A 9,937-nucleotide genomic window follows, 5' to 3' on the forward strand; every position below is an offset into this window, starting at 1 on the left:
GCAGAGACTGGTGGTGGTGGGGGGCAATCATAAGGTTGCAGAAGAAAAGGAGCAACTGTTATTAGGTAGAGAGCACTTTAGACCCTTTGAAGTCTGGGTAGAGGTAGGGACCCATGATCTCTCTCAGATCTTATCCCTGCCTGGCATCTGGCCAATTTATCCCAAACTGCCATCATCATCTCAACTTAACTGTTGACCAACAAGTGATAAACCTTCCAACAACTACTGACTTCAGAACGTAAGCGCTCCTGCTTAAGATGACAGAACAAGGCTACATTCTGGACACTATAATTCATGACTAATACGATTTTCTTTAACCTATTTTCTTTAACCTATTCTCAGACTCTTGTCTTTCAGACTACTGATGGCTCTAAACTCTCTAAGATGAGTGGTAATGACCATTGTATTACCCTGGACTCCCTGCTAGCCAGTACAAACAATACATGGGCAATTTCTAACATTTCTTGCTACAGTGGATCAATGAATAAGGAAAAGCAGAGCAATCCATTTTCACCTTAGAAAGTAATATGGCTCAAGGTTGATCCTGATAGCACCTGGGACATATTTAGTTGACTTGGCTCCAGATTGGAAGTTGTACTTGTGATCACTATGCTGCTTAAGACAATGGAACATATTTGGTCAAAGCCCCTATCTGTAAAAACTAATTAGAGTAGTCCATGAGGTAGTCTGCAATCCTGAGAATTCTTAGCTGGATGCTAAAAGGTCAGAGGGTGGAGTTGTAGGGAATAGCACACTATGGCAACATGGCCATCTTGCATGCACCCATGAAGGCAAAGGCTTGAAATATAGCTTATTTGAGTCTTGGCAGAATGTCTTAAGATTCTTCCAAAATATGAGAGAATTGAAGACTATTAAGGAGCTGCAAAAAAAAAAAAAAAAAGGGAGCTGCTACAAGACCATCTTGCCTCTTTATGTGAGACCTTGGGAGACTATTTTGTGGTAGTTTCTCATCATCATCCAGGTTCTGGTGAAGTATAGGGCTTTCTGCCCAACTCCCACCCCACAGAATAGAGCTGAAACAAAACAAAACAAAAATTATCAAAATATTGAACTGCTTAGCTGTAGCTAGGACTACTCCTCCTAGGACTGACTCCTCAGCAATCGTGGATATCCCATTGCAGTCACCTGGCCCCTTTGGCTAAATCAAGATGTTAGCTGGCCTGAGTTCTCATTTGGTGGATCTGGAGAAAAATCTACTTCCAAGCTCATTCTTGTTGGCAGATTTCAGTTCCTTGTGTGCAAGACTGAAGTCCCTATTTCCTTCTTACTGGTTGTCAGCTGGAGACCACTCTCAGATATTTTCCAAATGACCCCCACAGGCAATTCACAATATGTATGTTTGCTTTCTTTCAGGCCAGCTACAACACATCTCTCAGACTTTTTTTTTTTTTTTTTTTTTTTTTGCTGGTAGTCAGAGAAAACATTGTTTTTAAAGGGCTTATGTTAGATTAAAGGGCCCAAATAAACTATCTTAAGGTCTCTGATTCGTCACTTTAAATACATGCACAAAATCTCTTTCACCAGGTATTATAACATTATCACAGGAGTAATAGCAGGGAATGTAAATCATGGGGGCCTTCTTAGAATTCTACCTAATGCAGCTATGGTAATCAGAACAGTATGGTATTTGTACAAGAATAAAACATAGACAAAGAGAATGCAATAGAAAAAAACAAAAGATAGTCATTTTATAGAAAAATTCCGTGTCAATTCATTGGAAAAAGTATCATCTTTTCAGTAAATGGTGCTGAAACCATTAGACATCCACAAAGGGGAAATAAAGAAGAATATTTATCCTTATCTTACATAGTACACAAAATTAATGCAAGATTTTCTTTGACAAAGGGGCAGCCCAGGTGGCTCAGCAGTTTAGGGCCGCCTTCAGCCCAGGGTGTGATCCTGGATATCCAGGATCGAGTCTCACATCGGGCTCCCTGCATGGAGCCTGCTTGTCCCTCTGTCTCTGCCTCTCTCTCTCTCTCTCTCTCGCTCTCTCTCTCTCTCTGTGTGTCTCTCATGAATAAACAAAATCTTAAAAAAAAAAAAAAAAAGATTTTCTTTGACAAAATGCCTGATGTGAAATTTTCACTTAGCTGTAAAAATTAAGATTATATAACTTTAAAAGAATATATATGTAGAAAAACATCTTCATGTTGTTGGGAAAAGAAAAGATTTATTAAACAGGTCATAATAAGTATGTCCTTTTATGGTTTATAAAACCATAGAAGAAAAAGAAGGTAGGACTTCACTAAAATTAAGAAATATCATTCATCAAAAGGCACAATGTAGAGAGTGAAAAGATAAACCACAGATTTGAAAAAAGTATTTGTAATACATTATAGACTTATAAATATAAAAACAACCCTCCTTCAAATCAATAAGAAAAAGGTGACAAGCAACACTATAAAAGTGGGCAACAAATTTGCACAGACACTTCACCAAAGAGTATATTTAATATGTTTTATTTTATTATTTTTTTTATTTATGATAGTCACACAGAGAGAGAGAGAGAGAGGCAGAGACATAGGCAGAGGGAGAAGCAGGCTCCATGCACCGGAAGCCCGACGTGGGACTCGATCCTGGGTCTCCAGGATCGTGCCCTGGGCCAAAGGCAGGCGCTAAACTGCTGAGCCACCCAGGGATCCCTATATTTAAATAGCATAGGAAAGGATGCTAAAAGTCAGTACTTCTCAGAGAAATGCAAATTAAAACTAAAATTTAATCTACTACATACCTAGTTAAATAGTTAAAATTGAAAAGACCAGCACCTGGATGGCTCAGTCAGTTGAGCATCTGCCTTCAGCTCAGATCACGATCCCAGGGTCCTGGGATCAAGCCCCTTGTCAGGCTGCCTGCTCAGTAGGGAGTCTACTTTCCCCTCTCCTTTTGCCCCTCTCCTACACTCATGCTGTCTACCTATCTCTCAAATAAGCAAAATCTTTTTTAAAAAAAGCTAAAAATACAACTACCCTATGATTAAGCAATTGCACTAGTAGGTATTTACCCAAAGAATATAAATTGAAGGTATATATGCACCCCTATGTTTATAGCAGAATTATCTAAATAGCCAAATTATGGGAAAAGCCCAAGTGTCCATTGATTGATTAATGGATTATATATACATATATGACTCAGCCACAAAAGAGAATGAAATCTTGCCATTTGCAATGATGAGGATGGAGCTAGAGAGTATGATGCTAAGTGAAATGTCAAAGAAAGACAAGTACCATAAGATTTCACTCATATGCAAAGTTTACAAAACAAAACAAACAAGCATGGGGGAAAAGAGAGAGGAAAACTAAGAAACAGATTCAATTATAGAGAATAATGATGATTACCAGAGGAGGTGGGGTTAAATAGGAGATGGGGATTAAAGAGGGCACTTGTGATGAGCACTGGGTGTTGTGTCAAATCACTAAATTGTACACATGAAACTAGTATTACACTGTGCTAACTGGAATTTAAATAAAAACTTAAAGATCAGGTGGTTTCTTTAGCTATGTGTAAGTTATTTAGTTAGCTTTTATTTGCCTATTGAATGTTTATATTTCTCTTGCCTGAGTTCTGGAGATTTGTTTTTGAAGAACATTATGCATTTTACTTTTGTGAAATTATTAGCAAAAAGAGTACATATTACAAAATCTCTGATTTGTAGTAACATCAATTTCTCAGTCATAATGCTTATCCCTTTTTTTGCCAAATCTCTTGTTTTCAGCGCAGGTGGTAATCTCAATTTGTGGATGGAGCCCTGTGTTGGAGTCTATTTGGGACTCTCTCCCCCTCTCCCCTTTCCCCCTACCCCACCTCTCTGCACACACTCTCTTGCAAATAATAAATAAATAAATCTTTAAAAAAAAAAAACCACACCATTTGTGTTCATCCATTTAAACTATTCATTACAAAAAAAAATAAAAAAAAATAAAAATAAAAAAAAAAATAAAAAAAAAAAAATAAACTATTCATTACAAGTATCCCCCACTTACCAAAAGTTTGCATTACACCATCTCACTTTTACAAAAGACCCACGTTGGGCACCTGGGTGGCTCAGTCAGTTATGTGTCTGCTTTCAGCTCAGGTCATGATCCCAGGGTCCTGGGATTGAGCCCCATGTTGGGCTCCCTCAGTGGGGAGTCTGCTTCTCCCTCTCCCTCTGCCTGCCACACCTCCTGCTTGTGTGCGCGCTTTCTCTATCAAATAAAATCTTAAAACGAAAACAAAAGGCCTACCTTAGCACCTGTTTTTGGTAACAGAAATAAAAATTAAAAAAAAAAAAAAGCTTTACAAAAAAGCTGTTACCATACTAACGTAGGTCTTTTCTAAAAGCAAAGTGGCATAAGGAGAATGTCTGGGAAGCAGGGGATACTCTATGATTTACAGCATTTCAGCTTACAAAAGATTTCATAGGAACACTCTACTTATGAATAGTAGGAGAACCTTTATTTCAGTTATTTTTACAAATGCATTCCCTGTCTTTAGATATCCCTGTGGTTTTTCTTACTTTCTTGAAACTATATAATTACCTTAAAAGTTTCCAGTGTTCTAATGCCTGCATGAATGTAGAGCTCTGAATTTTCCCCCACGTAGTTTGGTCAGGCACCACTTTCCACACATAATGCCCACTGTTATTTATTCCTAGAGAAATTGTAATCTGTGTTGATTTCACACTTAATAAAAGGGTAACTTAGATGAGAATTGAATCAGTATTCAGATATTTTTGCTACCCAATGTGTTCTCTTGTCAGTCAGATATGTTCTATATTATACTTTTTGTAATAAACCTCTTCTCATTATGCTGTAACAGTTGTGATCTCAACTACCCCATACACATTTATATACACTTTGTCTCTGGTAGGAATGTACGATCAGCATAAAGATTGAGTTCTGTAGGATGAGCTTACTATATCTTAACATCTATTTTGGCTTTAAGTTTTTTTCCAATATGGGATGTCTGTTATTGGGTAAATGCATCATGTTTAAATACCAATCCATAAATAAAATAGATGAAAATACTAATGTTTACTAAACAATTCACTAGTTATATCATGCATTCATAACTCATTTCTTCCTCATTATACACCAATGAGTTATATTAGTCACCTCCAATTTGCTATATTTGAAGTGAAATACTTAAGATTGAAAGAAATATGTTTCCACTGAATATATACATTCATATTATACATGTATATACATATAATGTATGTAATTCATTATACATGTATATACATATATACATTATATGTATAATGTGTGTGGGTGTAATTGCATTTTAAAAGGCTCTTGAATGAAACTGCCAACAGTGGTAAATTTAGAGAAACTAGGGAAAGAGAAGTAGTCAAAGGGGAGTTTAGTTTATCTGTAATGTTTAAAATTTTGTAAGTATAAGACATCCATAGATTATTTCAGAAATAAAAAGAAAAGGAAACAAGCTTACAAAATGCAAACAGGATGTTGAAAGGAGCATTGTTTTTAAAGGCAAAATTTAGAAGAAAAACATTTTATCAATATATTAATAAAATAATAGTAGAGCCATACAGATGAATACTAACTCTATTTTTTTTAAGATTTTATTTATTCATGAGAGACACAGAGAGAGAGAAGCAGAGACATAGGCAGAGGGAGAAGCAGGCTCCATGCAGGGAGCTTGATGTGGGATTCCATCCTGGGACTCTGGGATCATGCCGTAAGCCAAAGGCAGAGGCTCAACCACTGAGCCACCCAGGTGTCCCAATATTAACTCTATTAAATTAGGATAATGATATAAAAAAAAAAGGATAATGATATAATAGTTAATGACTTGGAAAACTATTCATGATATACTCTACCATAGAAAAGATAATTTATAACATGGAGTTTCTTTTAAAATTTTCTGAAAGGATTTAGTTTGACAATTTTGAGAGTGGGTTTCTTTTGTGCTTTCTGAAATTAAAAAAAAAATACAACAAAATGTTAATATTAAGAGGAACTCTCTTCAAAAAGGAATATAGCTCTATTTGTGTTGATATAAAAAAAGCAGTTGAAGCCACCCACCACCGCCGGGGAAGCACCCCCTTGGCCATAGTAACCATTAATAATGCCTTTCATCTTTGAGTGGATATACAATGGCTTCAGCGGTGTGCTCCAGTTCCTAGGACTCTACAAGAAATCTGGAAAACTTGTATTTTTAGGTTTGGACAATGCAGGCAAAACCACTCTTCTACACATGTCCAAAGATGACCGACTGGGCCAAAATGTTCCGACATTACATCTGACATCAGAAGAGCTGACAATTGCTGGAATGACTTTTACAACTTTTGAGCTTGGTGGGCCGGGCAAGCGCGCCGGGTTTGGAAAAATTACCTCCCAGCAATTAATGGGATTGTCTTTCTGGTGGACTGTGTAGATCATCCTCACCTCGTGGTATCCAAAGTTGAGCTAAATGCTCTAATGACTGATGAGACAATATCCAATGTGCCAATCCTGATCTTGGGTAACAAGATAGACGCAATCAGTGAAGAAAAACTCTGGGAGATATTTGGGCTTTATGGACAGACCACAGAAAAGGTAAACATGACCCTGAAGGAGCTGAATGCGTGCCCCATGGAAGTGTTCGTATGCAGTGTGCTCAAGAGGCAAGGCTAGAGTGAGGGCTTCCAGGGCTTTCCCAGTATATTGACTGATGTTTGGACAGTGAAAATAAAAGTTTTCCTTCTCTGGACTGATCCTATTCATAGCTTCCTCATGAACTTTTCTAATAGAACAAGGAAAGCTCAACCATGTCAGGCGTTGAGAAGCCAAGAATCTCTGTCAGCTCTCTCATTGCCCAGTGGTGACACGTGCTCTTCTCCACACTGTTGGGAGGTGATGCTGCCCCACGTGCCAGTAGGATTTACTGAGTAAAGGTGTGTGCCATCATTGGGCACCTGAAAAGAAAAACACATCTCACCACTGTGGTTGATTTCAAAAGAAAGTGATTCTACTTTTTAAGAAAAGTGTTGTTAATGTTATTGGTGTCCCTCCTAACTTTTTGAGTTAAAAATTTCCTTGGTCCAGAGTTTTCTATTCTTTTTTTTTTTTGGATCTAGTGAATGGCATTTAGATACTTCATAAAATTCTGCACAGAAACACATTGGAGGCCAGAACTCCAATGTTGCGTTAGCAGGTCAGTGAGAGAAGCTCCCTGTGTCTGGCTGCAGGGCAGTAGGTGGCCTCACCTTGTGCACTGAGGAGTCAGGAAGGGTAGGGCCTGGCCTGGCACTTGTAGCAGGTTTCCACCATGGAAGCCAGGATTATTCCTCATTGTGGTATGTAGAGCAGATTGTTCACTGTGGAGGACTTCTTTAGAGAGGGGTTATTTTATTATTTTTGTTTCTAAAGTTACAAATTTCAGCCATTCTTTGCTTTTATACTGTTGGGAAACTTTGTTTCTCTCCATAGCACCTTTTTCATTTTCAGTTTCATAAAAAAATAACTCTTGCCTCATGAAAGAGAACACCTCCCATGTTGTCCTACACTGCAGGTGTGTGTCTGTTACTTTTGCACAGATTCTAGGGGAAAATTTTTTGAATAGGTGAGTCCCACAGGACAATTAACAGCCAACAGGCTTTTAATTCTGTGAGTTGAGAACCTAAAAATCTGGTATTTGTAGCATTTGTTTGGATCCAGGAAAGATTTATTTAGTGGGCTTTATTATATGTGCTGCTGAAGTGAGCACTACTTAGTGGGCTTTAAAATTCTCACTTGCAGGATTTGGTCTCTTTGTGGGATTGTTCATGAGCTCTTTTTATTGGTTACCTTGTGTTTTTTTTGTTTTTGTTTTGTTTTGTTTTGTTTTGGTATGAAATTGCCTTTCTCCATTCCAGAAGTAAGCTGGGGAAACTCTAAGAGCTTTGTGTAGTGCTATTCCTTTTGAGCCAGCATCACTTGTAAGAGCTCAGTATAAAAAGCCTCAGCATGCCCAGTAGTGTGATGAAGATAATTTTTATAGCATTCCTTTTTCTTGGTGCCACATGTAAAATTGGATTTTCATGATCTTGACCAATATTAGATCTTTCTTAAGATGAGTAGATATCTTCATTTTTCTTTAATGAGAGATTAAAAGTAGTTTCCTCAAAACAAAATTGTGATGATGATGTTTATTTGCAAAAGACTGAACTAAATTCAGTGTATTCTTGTGTCTAATGTGAGGGTAAGGAAAGTGTGGATAACATATTCCAGAGGTGAGAGTATTGTTCTTTAATGGATTTCTCATTGTTAGTCTTCAGCACTGACCTATTAGAAAAGCATACTTCCTCACTGCCAGGTACCAAATGCAGAGGCTCAGTAAAGGATAAATCTGGAGAGAGCTTGCCTTTTCTTTATTAGCAGGCATAGCTGGAATAAAACAAAATTGTGGGTTTGGAAAGAGGTGAAAGCCTTAAATGAACAAATCTAGCTAATGGTGAATGAACTAGGTAGTTACCTTGCATACTTTTAATTCCTTTGGCTAAAGGTAACCCATACTTCTTTATCCAGAGACATGAGAAGTATGATTGCAGTGCTAGTTTTCTTGTTTTCCTTTTTTTCCTATTTGTCCCTAATCACTTTGCAGCAAGCTAGAAAACTGTGGATTCTACACAACTCAGCTCTTTGTGAAAGTGGTTTATATTGACCACTGGAGAAAGAGGGGATTGAAAAGTCAGTTGGCATTCATCTATTTCTTGCTCCACAGAAAACACTGTTCCTATAATAAGATAGCAAAAGAAGCTACTGTGAGGAGCTTGGCTCTTAACAGTGAGGATCAGAGCTTTGTACAGGAATTCCCCAAAATTGAGACTTCATTCTGTTTTATCAGAGTGCATATATGTCCTATTTCAGGAAAAGTTAAAACAGTCATTTACAAAAGAAAATCAATCTGTATCTAAGCATTTTAATAAAAAGTTAAAACAAACAAACAAAAAGATATAAACAAAGTAAAAATAACAAAGAAGGTACAGGTATAATTACAGATATATAAATATATATATGTATATATATATAAACATATACATATGAATGATATTTAAATTGTTATCCTGAAACTTAACCTTATAAAATAAAAAAAGCTTATATAAAAAAATGCTTATATAAATTAAAATATATTACCAAAGCGGTAGGAAAAGCAACTGGAAAGAATAAGTAGTGATAGGTTCAAAATCTTGGAGAAAAAAAAGCCATCAGAATTAACAATTTTAATGACCAGTAAATATACATAAGACAAAAATATCTAGAGGTAAATTACAAAAAGTAAAATGAAATTCTAGGACTACTCCTTAAATTCTCTGATATTTAAGGTTGACAAGCATGGAAGCTTTTCTTTTTTTTTAAGATTTTATTTATTTATTCATGAGAGACATAGAGAAAGAGGCAGAGACATAGGCAGAGGGAAAAGCAGGCTCCCCGTGGGGAGCCCAATGCAGGACTCGATCTCAGGACCTCAGGATCACAATCTGAGCCAAAGGCAGAGGCTCAACCACTGAGCCACCCAGGTGCCCTAGTTTTGATTTTCTTCATTCACAGTTATAAATTCCTAAGTAAGGAGTGAACTGTTGATGGTATTCTGATATCTACTATATATCCTTTAGGCAACTTTGATAGTGAAAAGCAAGTAAAAGGCTCTTCATATTAATTACAGGATCTAATGAGGTTCTATCTCAAATTAGGTGAAATCCATAATGCCATTCCCACAGATAATTTTCAGAGCTTCTTACCAGCATGACCTTTCTGATGTTAAGATTTTAACTACCCACAAAAACCGTCCCGCATTCTTTGTATTCATATCCATAAAGTTTCTCACCATTATGAATTCTCCGATGTTGAGAAAGGTCTGAGGAACAATGAAAGGCCTTTCTACATTCCTTACATTCAAAGGGTTTCTCACCAGTATGAATCCTCTGCTGTCAGTAATGGCAGAGCTACTAAAG

General features: G+C 36.9%; 1 pseudogene; it reads left to right on the forward strand.

Moving 5' to 3' along the window:
• Nucleotides 1–6,076: 6,076 nt before the first annotated feature.
• On the forward strand, nt 6,077–6,691 carry LOC140601759 (small COPII coat GTPase SAR1A pseudogene; annotated as a pseudogene).
• Nucleotides 6,692–9,937: the final 3,246 nt, after the last annotated feature.

The sequence above is a fragment of the Canis lupus genome, chromosome 1 (assembly GCF_048164855.1).
Source record: "Canis lupus baileyi chromosome 1, mCanLup2.hap1, whole genome shotgun sequence".
NCBI lineage: Eukaryota > Metazoa > Chordata > Mammalia > Carnivora > Canidae > Canis > Canis lupus.